Genomic DNA, 18299 nt, shown 5'->3' on the forward strand with positions numbered 1-18299 from the left:
GTTGCTTGTTAGTGGTCTGTTCAGAGTTTCTATTTCTTTCTGGTTTAATCTAGGAGGGTTGTATATTTCCAGAAATTTATCCATCTTCTCTAGGTTTTCTAGTTTATGCACATAAAGCTGAGATTCATAGTAACTTTGAATGATGTTTTGTGTTTCTGTGGTATTGCTTGTAATATCTCCCATTTCATTTCTAACTGAGCTTATTTGGATCTTCTCTCTTCCTTTCTTGTTTAATTATGCTAGTGGTCTATCAATTTTGTTTATCTTTTCAAAGAACCAGATTTTTGTTTCATTTATCTTTTGTGTTTCATTTGTTTCAATTTCATTTAGTTCTGCTCTGATCTTTATTTCTTTTCTTCTGTTGGATTTGGGTTTGCTTAATTCTTGTTTTTCTAGTTCCTGGAGGTGTGATCTTAGATTATCTATTTGTGCTCTTTCAGGCTTTTTGATGTAGGTATTTTGTACTATGAACTTTCCTCTTAGCACGGCTTTGGTTGTATTCTTGAGGTTTTGATAGGTTGTATCACTATTATTGCTCAGTTCAAATAATTTTTTAAATTTCCATCTTGATTTCGTTGTTGACCCAGTCATCATTCAGGAGCAGGTTATATAATTTCCATGTCTTTGCAGGGTTTTGAGGGTTCCTTTTGGAGTTGACTTCCAATTTTATTCCAGTATTGTCAGAGAGTGGTTGATATAATTTCGAGTTCCTTAAATTTATTGAGACTTGTTTTGTGGCCTATCATATGGTCTATTTTGGAGAATGTTCCATGTGCTGATGAAGAGATGAATAACATGTATATTCTGCAGTTGTTGGGTAGAATGTTCTGTAAATATCTGTCAGATTCATTTGTTCTAGGGCATAGTTTAAGTCCATGGTTTCTTTGTTGACTTTCTGTCTTGATGACCTGTCTAGTCCTGTCAGTAGAGTATTGAAGTCTCTCACTATTATTGTGTTGCTGTCTATCTAATTTCTTAGGTTTAGTAGTAATTGTTTTATAAATTTAAACGCTCCATTGTTAGGTGCATATATATTTAGGATTGTGATATTTTCCTTTTGGATTAGTCCTTTTATCATTATATAATGTCCCTTTTTGTCTTTTTTAACTCTTGCTGCATTAAAGTCTGTGTTGTCCGATATAAGAATAGCTACTCCTGCTTGCTTTTAGTGCTCATTTGTATGGAATATCTTTTGGCACATACCTTTACCTTAAGTTGATGTGAGTCCTTATGTATTAGGCGAGTCTCTTCAAGACAACAGATACTTGGTTGGCGAATTCTTATCCATTCTGCCATTCTGTATCTTTTAAGCGGAACATTAAGGCCATTTACATTCAACATTAGTATTGAGAAGTAGGTACTATTGTATTCATTGTGCTAGTTGTTGTCTGAATACACTGTTGTTTTATTTTTTATTGTGTTATTGTTTTATAGGTCCTGTGAGGTTTATCCCTTAAGGAGGTTCAATGTTGGTGTACTTAAAGGATTTGCTTCAAGATTTAGAGGCTTTTTAGTGGCTCTTATAGTGCTGGCTTGGTAGTGGTGAACTCTCTCAGTATTTGTTTGTCTGGAAAGACTATATCTTTCCCTCATTTATGAAGCTTAGTTTTGCTGGCTGCAAAATTCTTGGCTGATAATTGCTTCATTTAAGGAAGCTAAAGATAGGACCCCAATCCCTTCTAGCTTGTAGAAATCTGCTAATCTGAGATTTCTCTAGCTGAGAAATCTGTTAATCTGATAGGTTTTACTTTAGAGGTTACCCAATGCTTTTGCCTCATAGCTCTTAAGATTCTTGTCTTCATCTTAACTTTAGATGACTTGATGACTGTATACCTAGGCAATGATCTTTTTGTAGTGAATTTTCTGGGTGTTCTCTGAGCTTCTTGTATTTGGATGTCTTGATCTCTAGCAAGGCCAGGGAGGTTTTCCTCAATTATTCCCTCAAATATGTTTTCCAAGCCTTTAGATCTCTTCTTCCTTGGGAATGCCAATTATTTTTAGGTGTGGTTATTTAACATAATCCCAAACTTCTTGGAGACTTTGCTCATTTTTTACAATTTTTCTTTGTCTTGGTTGGATTGGGTTAATTTGAAAGACTTGTCTTTGAGTTCTGAAATTCTTTCTTCTACTTGTTCTATTCCATTGCTGGGACATTCCAGTGTATTTTGCATTTCTCTAAATGTGTCTTTGATTTCCAGAAGTTGTGATTATTTTTTATTTATGCTTTCTATTTCTGTGGAGGTTTTTCCATCCATATCCTGTAACATTTTTTGATTTCTTGAAGTTTGTATTCACCTTTCTCTGGTGCCTCCTTGAGTAGTTTAATAATTGACCTTCTAATTTTTTTTCTGGCAATTAAGAGATTTTCTCTTGGTTTGTATTCATTGCCAGTGAGCTAGTATGATCTTTTCAGGGTATGATAGAACCTTGTATGGTCATATTGCCAGAATTGTTTTTTAGGTTTCTTCTAATTTGCATGGATTTGGGTAGATTATGTCAGTGGGAAGATCTGGGGCTCAAGGGCTGTTGTACAGATTCTTTTGTCCCATGGGGTGCTCCCATGATGTGGTGTTCTCCCCTTCCCCTAGGGATGGGGCTTCCTGAGAGCCAAACTGTAGTGTTATTTCTCTTCTGGGTCTAGCCACCCTGCTACTGGACTCTAGGCTGGTACTAGGGATTTTCACCAAAGAGTCGTGTAATGTGATCTGTCGTCAGGTCTCTCTGCCATGGATACCAGCACCTACTCTGGTGGAGGTAGCAGTGGAGTGAAGTGGACTGTGAGGGTCCTTGGTTATAGTTTTGTTTAGTGTGCTAGTTTTGTGTTTATTGATCTCCAGTAAGGAGGTGGTGCTTTCAGGACAGCATTAATTGCATTAGCACAGAGAGGATACAGGGTTGGGTTGCCCTAGGGTTGCCTGGATAAGTTTCTCAGGTGATGAGTGGTGCCAAGAGATTATGTTCTTTGTCTTCAGCTACCAGGGTCATGAAGAAAGACCATGAGGTGTGGGAAGGGTTAGGAGTGTCTGAGCTCAGCCTCTTCTTAAGTGGGGCTTGCTGTAGTTGCTATGGGGAGTATGGGTGTGGTTCTCAGACAGATGGAATAGTGTTCCAAGGTGGATTATGGTTGCCTGTGCTGAGCCACACAGGCTGTCAGGGAAGTGGTGGGAAACTGGCAGTGACAGACCTCACCTAGTTCCCATGCAACCCAAAAGGCCAGTGTCATTCCCATGGTGCTCCCCCAACAGCACCAAGCTTATTTCCAGGCAGCAGGTGAGGTGCGCAGGGCTGAGAACTTGCTCCAGGCTAGAAGCCTCCCTGTTGAGAATGCAAGGAGAGCTTTGTGGTTTTAGACCTCCCCACCACCCCACCCTTCCCACCCCCATGCACTTTCTGCACTCCTTGTTTATCTCCTCTGCCAGATTCTGTCTAGGACACTTCACATTTGGTCAAAATTGTTACAAAGTTCATCTGGAAGTTTCCTTCTCCCTGTGGCCTTTCCCCATGGAATTCCATTTTGATTCATTTATAGTGTATTTGAGTGAATCTTTTTGAATAAAATTTTAGGGGTTGCTATAGGCATGTATATATGTATGTGTATATATATTTATATATGCATATGTATGTGTGTATGTATATATATCTATGACTTATGATTATTTACCACTTTAAGTAGAGTGTAGATACCATGCCAGGCCTCCCTTTAAATTTCTTTATTCCCCCCCACCTTTTTTTTTTTTTAACAGTCTCACTTTGTCACCCAGGCTAGAGTACAGTGACACAATCCTGGCTCACTATAATCCCCATCTACTGGGCTCAAGCAAACTTTCCATTTCAGCTTCCTGAGTAGCCGAGACTATAGGCACATGCCACCAGGTCTGGCTAATTTTTGTGTATTTGGTAGAGACAGGGTTTCACTCTTGGGCTCAAGCAATCTGCCTGCCTTGGCCTCTCAAGGTGCTGAGATTACAGGTGTAAGCCTCTATACCCAGCCGTTTTAAGTTTCTTCATCTTTCCACACATAAAATTGTCTCAACAGGAAAAGAAAAAGGAAAGTCTATGATATCTCTAACATTTACCCATATTTTTTCTCTTTCCATTGTTCTTCCTTTCTGATGTTCCAAAGTACCTTGTTTTATCATTTCCTTTCTGTTTAGGGAAGGTCTTTGATATAATTTATCCTCTCCAAATCTCGCATTGAAATGTCATCCCCAGTGTTAGAGATGGGGCCTATTGGGAGATGTTTGGATCATGGGGTTGGATCTCTCATGAGTGGCTTGACACCCTCCCTGTCTTAATGAATGAGTTCCCACTCTATTAGTTCATGCAAGATCTGATTGTTAAAAGAGCTTGGCATTTCCCTCCTTTGTCTTGCTTCCTCTCTTGCCAGGTGATACACTTGCTTCCCCTTCATTGTCCACCATGAGTAAAAGCTTCCTGGGCTTCTCATTGGAAGCAGATGCTGGCACAGTGCTTCTTGTACAGCCTGTAGAACCATAAACCAAATAAATCTATTTTCTTTATTAACTTCCCAGTCTCAGGTATTTCTTCATAGCAATGCAAAACAGACTAACACATTCTCTTGATGGTTGATTTTCTCCCACTACTTTCAAGACATCTTCTTGGTCTTTAATTTTCAGAAGTTTAATTATGTGTCTTGGTGTGGATTTCTTTTGATTTCTCTTGTTTGAAGTTCTCCCAGAATCTTGAATCTGGAGGTTTATGTTTTTGGATAAATTAAAAAGAAAATCAGAATTATTTATTTGGGGATATTTTTACCCCACTATCTTTCCCCTTTTCTTCTGTCAGTCTAAAAATGCAACTGTTCTATGTTTTGATATTGTCCACAGGACCCTGAGGACATATTAAATTTTTAAGTCTATTTCTCTCTGTTCAGAGTGAGTAATTTCTATTGTTCTATCTTTAAGTTCACTGATTCTTCCCTGTGTTCTCATCATTTTGCTACTGAGCACATCCATTAAGTTTTTATTTTGGTTATTGTATTCATCAGTTCCAAAATATATTTTTCATTTATTACAACTATGTTCATAATTGCTCACTGAGGTAATTTTATAATAGCTACTTAAAATTCTTTTCAGATAATTTTAACATCTGTGTCATGCTGGGTTTGGCATCTGTTGATTCTCTTTTCTTATTCAAGTTGAAATTTTTCTGGCTTTTGGTATGAGTGATTTTTTGTGGTATCCTGAACATTTTTGATATTATGTTATAAGGCCCTGGATCTTATTTAAGTCTATTTTAACAAGCCTCATCTGATGTCCCACCAGAAGGGAAATGAGTGTCCTGCCTCATTATTGCCAGGTAGGTCCTAGTTTCCCACGTGACCTAAGTAGCATGGATGTGGGTAGGGAGGGATGAGGAAAGAGCATCTACTCCTTAGGTAGGAGTGGAAATTTAAGTTCCTCCCTATGTTTTCATTTATACTAACTATGCTAGTTGGTATGGGAGAGGTGCCTTCTTACTGCTCTCCATGTGGCTTCTACTGACACCACATAAATGGGGCATCCTTTTTACCACTGGATGGCGTGAAGGTCCTGACTCTTCATTAGGCCTCCTGATACAGGCATGGTGGAGTAAGTGCAGCTCATTGCCATTTGTTAGGGGTGGAAGTTCAGAATTCCCACCTAGTTTCTACTGACTCCATGGGGAGAGGGCTCATTGCAGCCAGGCATGACCTATGGAAAATCACTGGACTTTGAGAGACCAAGAGAGACCAATAGAATGCTTATTTCATTAAATAAATTCTTCTCTTCAGGAAGTCCCAAGTTTATTTTTCACCTTGAAAATCCTGGCTTTTCACTTGTTCTCTGACACCCGTGGTAGAGAGGGCACATGGTGGGTGGGTCAGGTTCCATGTTACAGCCAGGTGAAGAAGGTGAAAGTCCAGGCTTCCTATTCAGTCTTTGCTGATGAGGTTGGAGGTATGGCCGTTTTTACCCACGGTGTTTCTCTAGGGCAGAGAGGTCATTGTCTAAACTTTTTTGTCTTGCCAGGTTGTCCTTTCCTGCTCCTTTGTGTAGAGAGAACTGGCATTTCTTGGATTTCATTTTGTGTGTCTGTTTTGATTGGTGTTTTGGATTGTTGGCTTCTCCAGCACCCAATCTGGGATAGATTAGGCAAAAAAAAAAAAAAAAAAAAAAAAAAAAAACCAACAACAAAAAAAAACAAGGGAACTCTCTATCATGTTGTTACCTGGGTCCTAAGGCTCCTAGTCAGTCTGAAGCTTTCTCACTACATCTGAGGCTTCTTATGCTTTTGTGATATAGAATGTTCAGGACTTTTAGCAGGAGGCACAGGGAAAGCATTCCAGCAGGAGAGAGAATCGTTTTACAAGAAAAGCCCCTCTATTCCATGCTCATCTGAAAGTGGAACTGTTCGCTTTCAATTTATAGAGCTTTATTTTTTTTTCTGCTAATATTTTTGATATTGTGTGAAACTATGGTGATGATGAGGGGACATCCCTATTTTTCTCTTGGCTTCTGAGAGACAGCCTCTCATTTTTATCCATTGAATTTCTCTTAAAGACATAGCACATTTTTCTGTTGTCTTGGGTGATTTTCTTTTCTTTTCTTTTTTTTTTTTTTGAGAAGGAGTTTTGCTCTTGTTATTCAGGCTGGAGTGCAATGGCGCATTCTCGGCTTACCGCAACCTCTGCCTCCTGGGTTCAAGCGATTCTCCTGCCTCAGCCTCCCAAGAAGCTGGGATTACAGGCATGTGCCACCACGTCTGGCTAATTTTTTGTATTTTTATTAGAGATGGGGTTTCACCATGTTGGCCAGGACGGTCTCGACCTTTTGACCTTGTGATCCACCTGCCTCGGCCTCCCAAAGTGTTGGGATTAAAGTGAAGAATGATTGCTGAGTCCAGTCACCGTGGCTGACGCCTGTAATCCCAGCACGATGGGAGGCTGAGGTGGGTGGATCACCTGAGGTCAGGAGTTTGAGACCAGGCTGGCCAACATGGCAAAAACTAAAAATACAAAAATACCAGCCTGGCCACCCCATCACTACTGAAAATACAAAAATTAGCCAGGTGTGGTGGTGGGTGCCTATAATCCCAGCTGCTTGGGAGGCTGGGGCAGAGAGAATTGCTTGAACCCAGGAGGCAGAGATTGCAGTGAGCCAAGATTGTGCCACTGTACTTCAGCCTGGGTGACAGAGTGAGACTCTGTCAAAAAAAAAAACAAATCATTGCTGAATTTCTGTTAATTTTTTTTGATATTTATGGAGAAAATTGTGGGGATACAGTTACCCCCATTTTATAGAGAACACAGCTGATACCCAAGGAAGTTGAGTAACATGCCCAGCATAACATGGCTCAGATGTATTAGAGCCGGGATTCTACCTCAGGCCTGCCTGGCTTCAGAGCCCACAGATTTTACAACTTAATACGCTTGAGACACACAGATAGGACAGTGGCCAGGTGACTTTGTTGACACAGCTCAGCAGTTTATTGGTGTACAGGAGGTGATGCTGTGTGACATTATAGGCTATGTGGTTTTCTGTCCTGTATCTGCTGAAGTTCAACAAATGGCTTTTGTCATGCTGTTGCTTTACAGCTTGCTTTTAATTTATCTGCTCAGGAAGTCTCAACTTTCACAGTGTTTGGTTTCCAGTAGAAACCTATTGTGATATTATTTTCCAGCTCATCTCATCAGGGTCTGTCCAAAGTCCAGTGGTTTTCTCCTCAGGTCATTTAATGTGAGTGAGTCAGAAGCCATGGCTGCTGAACCATAAATTTAGAATCCACATGGCTTCTGATTCTTTACTGTGGCCACCAGGTCATCCTCCTTGATGAGCATGACAAAGCACTAACTAGTGAATGGGAAACATATTTCAGGGAAGCTAACACGGAGGTGAAAAATAGACTTGGGACTTTCTGAAGAGAAGGTCTTATTTAATGGAATAAGCATTCTATTGGTCTCCCAGGCAATAAGATAACCTTTTAGGTAGACCTTCTCAATGGGGTGCCAGGGCATGCTGAGTTGCTACAAATGGATTACAGGTGTGCCTGAGATACTGATCCTATTAATTTTAGGGTAAGCAGGCAGATTCTGGGGCTCTTTAGAGTTGTGGCCTAGTTACCTCCAGCTGTGACCAGCTTCTTCTATTTATCCTGGAAAGCCGTGCAAAAGGTATCATTTTCTATGTGTACCAAGAAGAGAAAAAGGCTGGGAGCACTGTTTGTCGAGATGTCTTCAGAATCTGGTACCATATCGTGGAGTTGATGAGCTCCAGTTTTCTGATGCTATGCTAAGCTCCACTGAAATTAGAACTATAGTGTTTTCTGGGGGGTAGGGGCTCTTCTGATGGAAAACACAGAGTAACAGAGAGTGTCACAGGTCTCTGTGAAGGTGTGAAGGGTGTAGATGATATTAACATGTCTTGTTCACCAAATCATGGAATTCTGGAATGAAGGTGGACATTATCTGAAGCTGAGAAAGATAATTTGATAAAAAGTTAAGAAAACCATAGTTATTTCATCCAATAAGTTTAAAATTTAAGAAACTGAGAACATAGAAACCTAAAATGCTTCTAAAGGCCTCCATTGTTTTCTCTTTTTTCTTTCTTTTTGAAACAGAGTCTCACTCTGTTGTCCAGGCTGGAGTGCAGTGGTGCGATCTCAGCTCACTGCAACCTCCGCCTCCCAGGATTAAGCAATTTTCCTGCCTCAGCTTCCCGAGTAGCTGGGATTACTGGCATGTGCCAGCACCAGGCTAATTTTGTCTTTTTAACAGAGATGGGGTTTTGCTACGTTAGCCAGGCTGATCTCAAACTTCTAGCCTCAGGTGATCCACCCTCCTCAGTCTCCCGAAGTGCTGGGATTACAGGCGGGAGCCACTACATCTAGCCTCTGTTATCTCTATTGTGTTTCTAAGGGAATTTGAGGAATTGAAGGACATCCTTACCCTCTGAAGTTGCTATCAGGTGGAAAACCAAATGCATTTCAGAGTTCTTGGCTCCACAATTAAGGACAGAATGTCTAGCCTTCTAGAACATCTCTGCTGTTTTCAGTTCTGCTGTCTTGCTTTCCCTTTTGAGCCCCACTGTAGCCACTTCCTTCACCAGCCATCCCCACAGCCCTTCGGCCAGATGTTGTCATCTACCCAAGCAGCTGAGAGTGGAGGCAGTTTCAAAAGTGAGCATTTAGAGAAGTCAGTGGAAAAATAGGTTTGTTGCCTATGGACCATCTCAGGTTTTTGACTATTAATGGAATATCCTGCTCATATTGGGGATCCTTGGGGGTAGGTAAAAAAATTTACTGTAATTAGAGCACAGATGAAGTGAGGAGGGACGAGGGTGGGACAAGAACAGGAGGAAGCAGTGGTCACAGGAGGGGCTGGCAGTTTATGTCCCACTGGGGCTGGGGAAGCAGGAGGACACTATTAGAAGGGCAGCCAATCTTCAGTTATCTGTTTTCACCATTGTTGCTGCTGCTGCTGCTGTGGTTATTAATACCTTTGTGTCAGCACCATATATTTGGGGCTAATTATGAGTGAAGCTCTGTGCAGAACCTTTCACCAGCATTACCTTACTTAATCCTCTTGACAGGCCTGCAGCTTTAGTCTCATTGTCCAGATGAGGGAACTGAGGTAGAGAAAGGTGATCCAGATACACAGTGAGAACTTGAACCCTATGGAACTTCAGTTTCCATGCACTTTCACCTCATCATGTTGTCTTCCTAATTAGGCAAAGTTTCAGGGCTGGAGATTGAAGGAATAGTGAGGTATTCCAACAGAAGGGGCAAAGCAAAAGGAAATCAGATGTGTGGGGTAGCATGGGCCTTGGAACACTGAAGAAGGGAGCAGAGTGATCTCTCACATGGGCCTGTGGATTTGGGAGCCCTCCGTATATGGGTGGAAGCCAAGAGGAGGAAAAAGCATGTCCAGCATGGGTATAATGAGTGAGTGAGGAGAGCAGTCGGCCAAAGAGAAGGTTGGAAAACACAAACAGGTAAAGGCTGGGCAGAAGAGGAGGAGTGCAGAGATGGGCCTGGGAATCAGTAGCCAGAGACATGGGAGGAATAAGAGGAAAGAGAATGAGTAGAATAAAAATGGGAAGAGCTTTGGGCATCTTGGCTGCCAAAGAGCTCTCATCTTCCATTCAGGTGGCTGAGCTGGCACTCAAGTCTGGAGGGGCTTGCAGTGCTAGGGAGCAAAGGCCTCGTGTAAACGTGCTGCCATGGCGCCAGGAGCAGAGAGCAGGTCTGGTCCTAAAGCCAACATTTCCTGCTCCCCGTGGGAAGGTGAACTTTCTCCAGCTTGTTCCAAGCGCAGTCTCTACTGTTCGTTCACACTCAGAATACTTTTGCTAAAGCTCTGTGAAGCACTTGGATGATGCAAATCGCCACTCTATGCAAAGCACTACACCCAGGCTGGCTACTTTTACTTTGAGCTGCCTGAACACAATCGTGTCTGGGAAGTGCTCTTCTTCTTTCCTGTCATCAGCACCTTTGGATTCAAAGTTGATCAAACTGTTCACCTCAATCCTTGCAATTTATGTATTTTTAAAACCCTGGAGGTTGCGGGTATGGTTAACTGAACGCTTTGATGAGTGTCAGGTCCTTACCATTTTTGACACCTTCTGAACATCTTGAAGCTGTTGTACAGACAAATCCTCAATTTATTTTGGACAACACTCTGGGATGGTATTGTTATGAGAGGTGTATTGGGAATTTTTTGTTGAATATTTTTAGAAATCTTGCATTCTTTAAAGGCATTCTTATGGTCATGAGATTCTACTAAGAAACCTGTTTGTAGGAGACACAGAGTGGAATTTAAGAACGAAAAGGGAACGGTTCCTTCAGGGAAGGAGACAGTCACGTTGGTTTAGAAAGTAACCACACTGCCAGCAAATGTGTGGGATTCTGAAAGCTCACAGAAAGGGAATCTCCTAATAGATGAAGTGAGGCTTAGTGAGTTATCTGTGAACATTACGCAATATTTTCATGGGGTAATTGGAGGAGAGGGGAGTAGAAAGAAGAAAAGGAGGAGAAAGTGGGAGGCAGAACAAAGAGGCAGACATTTCATTCCAACAGCCAATGATTTGCACACTGGAAACAGTGACCCTGAAGCACACATCAGGACTGTTGGCTCACAGGAGAGGCATGGCAGGACCCTTTCTTCTCTTTCCCAGTCACCCCTGACGTTATTTGACTCATCCTTCGGGACATATTTCTAGCTGTACCTCTGAATTCTGAATGTTCCCCGAGCTCATTGAAATGCACAAGTGAAAATTATTCATATGTTTGGAGGTTGCACAAAGCTGAAAATGCTGTCAGAAGTAAAGGGATACAGTTACACAATCAGACAGATCCATTATGAGAAAAGGACAGCTTTGCTTGTAACAGTCTAATAGCCAAGTGCTGAAGACAGGTAAAGGAAGATGAAGAGTCCCTTCTGGTTGTCTTCAGGGTGGAGACGGGTGTCATGAGCAGATGCTTAAGAGGACACACATCGATCAAGGCAAGTGACACAGAGTTGGATGCCAGCCACCCAGCTGGTTGCAAGGAATCTTCAGAGATGACTCAGGGTATGCAAAATCAAAAGCAATGGAGGGAGAACAGACAGAAAAGTGCCAACACACATTAGGACCAGGACGAGGCTGGGTTGCTCAGGGTCAAGGTACTGGGATGGTGAGTCAGAATCTTGAGACCTCTCATCCTGTTTCTGCAAGGATCAAAGCAAGTGATGCTCTGTCTCACTCAAGCCACTTAGCAGACCTCTCTTTACAAAAGAGGACTTGTAAATCTTCCTCCTAAGCATAAGTCAATGAATCTGTCGATGTTCCAGGAAACTTAACTGCCTGTAAAGAGCAGGACTGGCTTTGCCACAGGGAGGCTCAGTGGTGCCCTCTGCAGTATGGTTGGGGGTGCTTAGAAGGTCTCCTATATGAAAGAATCTTTTTCGCTAGACCAGGAATTCCACCATTGCAGTTAATTCCTTTGGGCAAAATGTTACTGTCCATAGCTACTTCTCTTAAAGTACAATATCCCGGAAAAGAGGTAAAACCAGAATGTCTGCAGGGTACCAATGAGATCTTGTCTCTCTGAGGCATCATGAGACTTCTGGATAGTTGGGGAGGGGAAGGAGGGAGGTTATGGAAGGGAAACACATAGGAAGGAAGAGGAGAGGCTCTTGTACATTCCAGAAGTCTTCAGAGAATCAAGAGCCTCAAATTCCAAAAGACAGTTAATGAAATAAAAAGTTTTGGTCTTAGAACTTCTTTTTTTAGGTTTCTGGTCACATTTCAGGGTTTTGAGTACATAGAGTCATGGGCTTTCAGAGTTGCTGACAGTATTACGTTCTGTTAGAGTATGGCATCAGCCAGCCCAGGGATGAAATCCTATACCCACCGCTTCTTCTGTCTGTGACCATTTTTAACCACTCCAGGCTTCTGATTTCTCATTTCTAATGTGGGGATAGTGATACCTACCTCTCAGATTTTCTATGACTTTAGAATAAAATAGGCCTAGTAGTCTCCCTTAAAAAGTTTGTAAGAATGCTATAAAATGCAAAGTCTTCCACTTTGTGCAGAAATCCTCTCTGCAGCTCCCAAACTCCCTAAGTCTTTTAGTGAACTGGAAGAACAATGAACTCACTACCACGTGAGGCAGCTCTCTTCATTTCTCAAAAGCTGGAATTGTCAAGAGATTCTTTGTTGAATCAATATCTGCCTTTCTGCACCTTCCATCCATTAGTCATAGTTTTACTTCTTGGATTTTCTCAGCATATACTTCTTACAATTCCCTTAACCTCTGCCATAATATCCTTAAGATCTTTTGAAGACAGCAAGGAAGTATTCTTGATGTCTTTACTTTTCAAGAATAAGAAGATCTATTTCCATCAAGCCATACTCATCTATCATGGGTTAAGCCTCCAACCATCTGTTTTGCCTCCTTTGGACTATATAGAGATTGAAAAAAATCAATTTATAAGTTATACCATTCATAGGTTTGATATTTGCAATTGTGTATAATTTATGCAATGTTTACACATTTATCTTATGCAATTAAGAGCCTATTGTGTTGACACTGCACTGGGGGACCATACAACTTAGTGTCAAGCACCTTCCGAAGCAACTCTTCCCATTTCAGCCTCCACAGCTGCAGGTCCTCCAGCTCTAAGTGGGCATTTCACTAGTCGGTGCTTCTCTTTCTGTGGTTAAGAATCAGTTTTAAAAATTTCTCATCTAAAGCAAACCAACACTTTTATAAAATACAGTAAAGATAAATCACCAGAAGAACTAAATTAATAAGCACATAAAATACAAGCACAAAATACATTTTTTAATCATTAGATTTATGGGCATAAAATTATGTTTCAATAAATGTCATCAAAACAAACAGCAAAGGAAAACAACAAATTACACAAATTGAACACGTTTATTACAGGCATACATGTAGGTGATTAATATGAAGAATTGTTGTTAGTAAATTTTTATCATTCTGCAATAGCACAGTAAGTTATGAGTGAAATAAGGAGTTATTTATTAAATATCTGTACACGTTGTCTGAATGAATACCAGGATAAATATTTTAGTGCAACTAATGAGTTAGCATCTTGCTTGCTAATTAATCTGATTAGGTTGGATTGATAAACTATGTCTTGTACTTCTCACTCATTGGTTCTAATTCTTTCAGACCACAACATTCAAACCACAACTATCTACTTCCCCCTGTATGTGACAACCTGCTAGGCATTTAATAGCAGGTGTCAAGTATCCTTTATGTTTTCTCTTCCCAGGTAAAACATGCTTTCCCTCCACTCACTTCTCATATGACATGGGTTCTAGGATCTTCAGCTTGTCACTCTCTGGCTCTCTTGTTCAGAGTTCCTAACACATATTGAGTGTTTATTTACATTCAGTACTCTAATAGACATAGTGTTTTTGTTTTCAGTTGAATGAGAAGACTTTGACAGATGTCATAAATTGATTTAAGTTCTACAGAAAAAAATGCCCCTCACATATTTCTCTGTATGTTTCTCTCTCTCTCTCTCTCTCTCATATCTCTGTCTCTCTGCTTTTTAATGCTTAAAATTCTTCTGCTTAGTTAATACCATTCAGAACATAAGCAGGAATAAACATTTCATAACGAAGATGGTAAAAGCAATTGTAACAAAAGCAACAGTTGACAAATAGGATATCATTAAACTAAAGAGCTTCTGCACAGCAAAACAAACCACCATCAGAGTAAATAGACAGCCTACAGAATGGGATAAAATTTTTGTAATCTACCTGTCTGATAAAGGTGTAATATCTAAGATCTACAAGGAACTTAAACAAATTTACAAGAAAAAAAAATTCCATTAAAAAGTGGGCAAAGGACATGAACAGACACTACTCAAAAGAAGACATATATGTGGCCAAGAAACATATGAAAAAAAGCTCAGCCTCACTGATCATTAGAGAAGTGCAAATGAAAACCACTATGAGATACCATCTCAGACTAGTCAGAATGGCCATTATTAAACAGTCAAAAACCAATAGATGCTGGCAAGGTGGTAGAGAAAAAGGAATGCTTTTGCACTGTTGGAGGGAGTGTTAATTAGTTCAACCATTGTAGAAGACAGTGTAGTGATTCTTCAAAGACATAGAGGCAGAACAACCATTTGACCCAGCAATCCCACTATGGGGTATATACCTAAAAGAATTAAATGAACATATATGTGCATGTGTCTTCATTCTACCATAAAGACACATGCACATGTATGTTCACTGCAGCACTATTCACAATAGGAAAGACATGGAATTGAACCTAAATGCCCATCAATGATAGACTTAATAAAGAAAATGTAGTACATATACACCATGAAATACTATGCAGCCGTTGAAAAAAAGAATGAGGCAAGGAGAAGTGGGAGTTCCCAATCCAGAAGTAAACACGCTGCAGCACAGATGAAAGGCGTGTTCACTTGGCAAGGGCTTCTTGTTCCTGACAACCCTCACCTTCAGAATCGAAATCAACTTTCCAGCAGAGTACCCATTCAAACCACCGAAGATCACATTTAAAACAAAGATCTATCACCCGAACATCGATGAAAAGGGGCAGGTCTGTCTCCCAGTAATTAGTGCTGAAAACTGGAAGCCAGCAACCAAAACCGACCAAGTAATCCAGTCCCTCATAGCACTGGTGAATGACCCCCAGCCCAAGAACCCACTTCGGGCTGACCTAGCTGAAGCATACTCTAAGGACCGTAAAAAATTCTGTAAGAATGCTGAAGAATTTACAAAGAAATATGGGGAAAAGCGACCTGTGGACTAAAATCTGCCACTATTGGTTCCAGCAGGTGTGAGCAGAGACCTCGTGCAGTGCATTCAGACATCCCGCAAAGCAGGACTCTGTGGAAATTGACACGTGCCACCGCCTGGTGTTCGCTTGTGGTAGTTACTAACTTTCTATAGTTTTCTTAATCAAAAATGGTCTAGGTAACCTGTAAAGAAAGGATTAAAAATTTAAGATGTTCTAGTTCTGCTCTCTTTGTTTTAAAAATCACTGCTTCAATCTACTTCAAAACAATGGTGTTTCTTTTCTTGTCCAATTTTATCCAAAATCTTCAAGTTACATTTAGCCCATAAGATTTATAAAAAAAAGTAAAAAAAAAAAAAAAAAGTTGTGGTAACCTTTCTACCCTTGCCACTCCCACTTTCTGGCAGTTTATTATTCCCTGCCATGTGTGTGCCTGTGCGGCAGTCTTGCATGTTCTTCACATGTGCCCCAAAACCTAAAATGCAGTAGGAAAAAGAAAAAGAATGAGATTATGTCCTTTGCAAGGGCATGAATAGAAGTGGAAGCCGTTATGCTCAGTAAACTGACACAGGAACGGAAAATCAAATGCAACATATTTTCCCTTATAAGTGGGAGCTGAATGATGAGAATGCATGGACACATGGAGGGAACAACACACACTGGGACCTGTCGAAGGGTGGGGGGTGGAAAGAGGAAGAGCATCAGGAAGAATAGCTAATGGTTACTGGGCTTAATACCTAGGTGATGGGGTGATCTGTGCAGCAAACCACTATGGCGCATGTTTAACTATGTAACAAACCTGCACATTCTGTGCATGTATCCCTGAGCTTAAAGTAAAAGTTGGGAAAAAGAAAGTTTTTGCTTTTTTAAAAGGGAAAGACTATAACTGTCATGGAAAACAGTATGAAGGTTTCTAAAAAAAATTAGCAATAGAACTACCTTATGATTAGGCAATCTTACTTCTGGAAATGTATATCCAAAGGAAATGAGATCAGTATCTCAAAGAGGTATCTGTACTACTATGTTTAATTGCAGCATTATTAGCAAGGCCCAAAATATGGAAATGACATAAGTGTTTGTCAATAGATGAATGGATAAAGAAAATGTGGTGTATATGCAATGGTATATTATTTGGCCATAAAAAGAAGAAAATCCCGCCTTTAGTAACAAATGGATGAACCTGGAGGACATTATGTTAAGTGAAATAAGCCAAACACAGGAAGACAAATACTACATAATCTCACTTATATGAGGAATCTAAAAATGCCGAATTCTTAGAAGCAGATGGTAGGATGGTGGTTATCAGGGGCAGATGAGATGTTGGTCAAAGGGTACAAACTTTCAGTTATAAGCTAAATGAGTTCTGGGGATCTAATGTATATCATGCTGTCTGTAGTTAATAATACTCTATTTTTTTACTTGAAATTTGCAAAAGGACAAATTTATTTTATAAACTTTTATTTTAGGTTTAGGGATACATATGCAGGTTTGTTATACAGGTAAATTGCATGTCACATGGGTTTGGTGTACAGATTATTTCATTCCACAGGTAATAAACATAGAGCCCGATAGGTAGTTTCTCTATGCTCAAGTAGGCCCTGGTGTCTCTTGTTCCTTTCTTGTGTTCATGTGTTCTCCATGTTTAGTTCCCACTTATAAATGAGATTGTGTGGTATTTGGTTCTCTGCCCTATGTTAGTTCACTGAAGATAATGGCCTCTAGCTCCATCCATGTTCCTGCAAAGGGCATGATCTCATTCCTTTTTATGGCTGCATAGTATCATATGGTATATATTTACTACATTTTCTTTATCCAGTCTATCATCGATGGGCATTTAGGTTGATTTCATGTCTCTGCTATTGTGAATAGTGCTGCAACGAACATATGCATGCATGTGTCTTTATGGTAGAATAATTTTTTTGAGGGTAGAGACAGAGTCTTAGTCTGCTGCCCAGGCTGGAGTGCAGTGGTGCCATCTTGGCTCACTGCAATCTCCACCTCCTGGGTTCAAATGATCCTCAGCCTTCCAAGTAACTGGGACTACAGGCACATGCCACCATGCCCAGCTAATTTTTCTTTTTTATTTTTAGCAGAGATGCGGTTTTGCGATTTTGGCCAGACTAGTCTCAAACTCCTGACCTCAGGTGATCTACCCACCTTGGCCTCCCAAAGTGCTGGGATTACAGGCATGAGCTACCGTTCCCGTCCCTATGATAGAATAATTTATATTCCTTCTGGTGTATACCCAATAATGAGAGTGCTGAGTTGAATAGCAATTCTGTTTTAAGTTCTTTGAGAGATCGCCATACTGCTTTCTACAATGTCTGAACTAATTTACATTCCCACCAGCAATGTACAAATGTTCCCTTTTCTCTGAAACCTCACCAGTATCTGTTATTTTTTGACTTTTTAATGATAGCCATTCTGACTAGTATGAGATGATATCTCATTGTGGCTCTGATTTGCATTCAAAAGAGCAGATCTTAAGTGTTCTTACCACACAGGCACACAAAATGGTAACTCTGTGAGGTGATAGATACGTTAATTAGCTCGATTATTACAATTATTTCACAATATATGTGTATATCACATCATCATGTTGTACATCTTAAATACATACAATTTTTGTCAATTATGCCTCAATTAACCTGGAAAAAAGTAAAAGGGCAATTGGCCACACCTGCTTAAACTGTGGACAGAAGCGCAGTGCAGGCAGTGAGAAAGTTGTCTTGCCTTTTGTGGGGCTTTTTCCTCGACTCCATTCACAGGGGCCTTCTGACGGTTATTTCATATTTCACACACATTTCTACCTTCAGGCCAGAAGATATGCTCTAATCTCTCCATTCACTCATTTATAGATATGTATTGATATGTATTCAATAGTCTTCTAGGTCCTGATTGTATAATGGTAAACAAAATCAATGTTGTTCCTACTTTCATAGAGTTTTCATTTAAGTGAGTAAGATAGACAAACAGATCAAAGGATGAGGAGAGGTTTCCAGATGGGATGTGTGTGTGTTTGTGTGTGTGTG

General features: G+C 40.4%; 1 pseudogene across 1 annotated transcript; it reads left to right on the forward strand.

Moving 5' to 3' along the window:
* The first annotated feature begins 14915 nt into the window (after window positions 1–14915).
* On the forward strand, window positions 14916–15486 carry LOC116561913 (annotated as a pseudogene). The gene has a single exon (XR_004273668.1). The product of XR_004273668.1 is annotated as a ubiquitin-conjugating enzyme E2 L3 pseudogene (transcript).
* Window positions 15487–18299: the final 2813 nt, after the last annotated feature.

The sequence above is a fragment of the Sapajus apella genome, unplaced genomic scaffold, assembly GCF_009761245.1.
Source record: "Sapajus apella isolate SASKATOON/1434 unplaced genomic scaffold, GSC_monkey_1.0 scaffold31, whole genome shotgun sequence".
NCBI classification, from domain to species: Eukaryota; Metazoa; Chordata; class Mammalia; order Primates; family Cebidae; genus Sapajus; species Sapajus apella.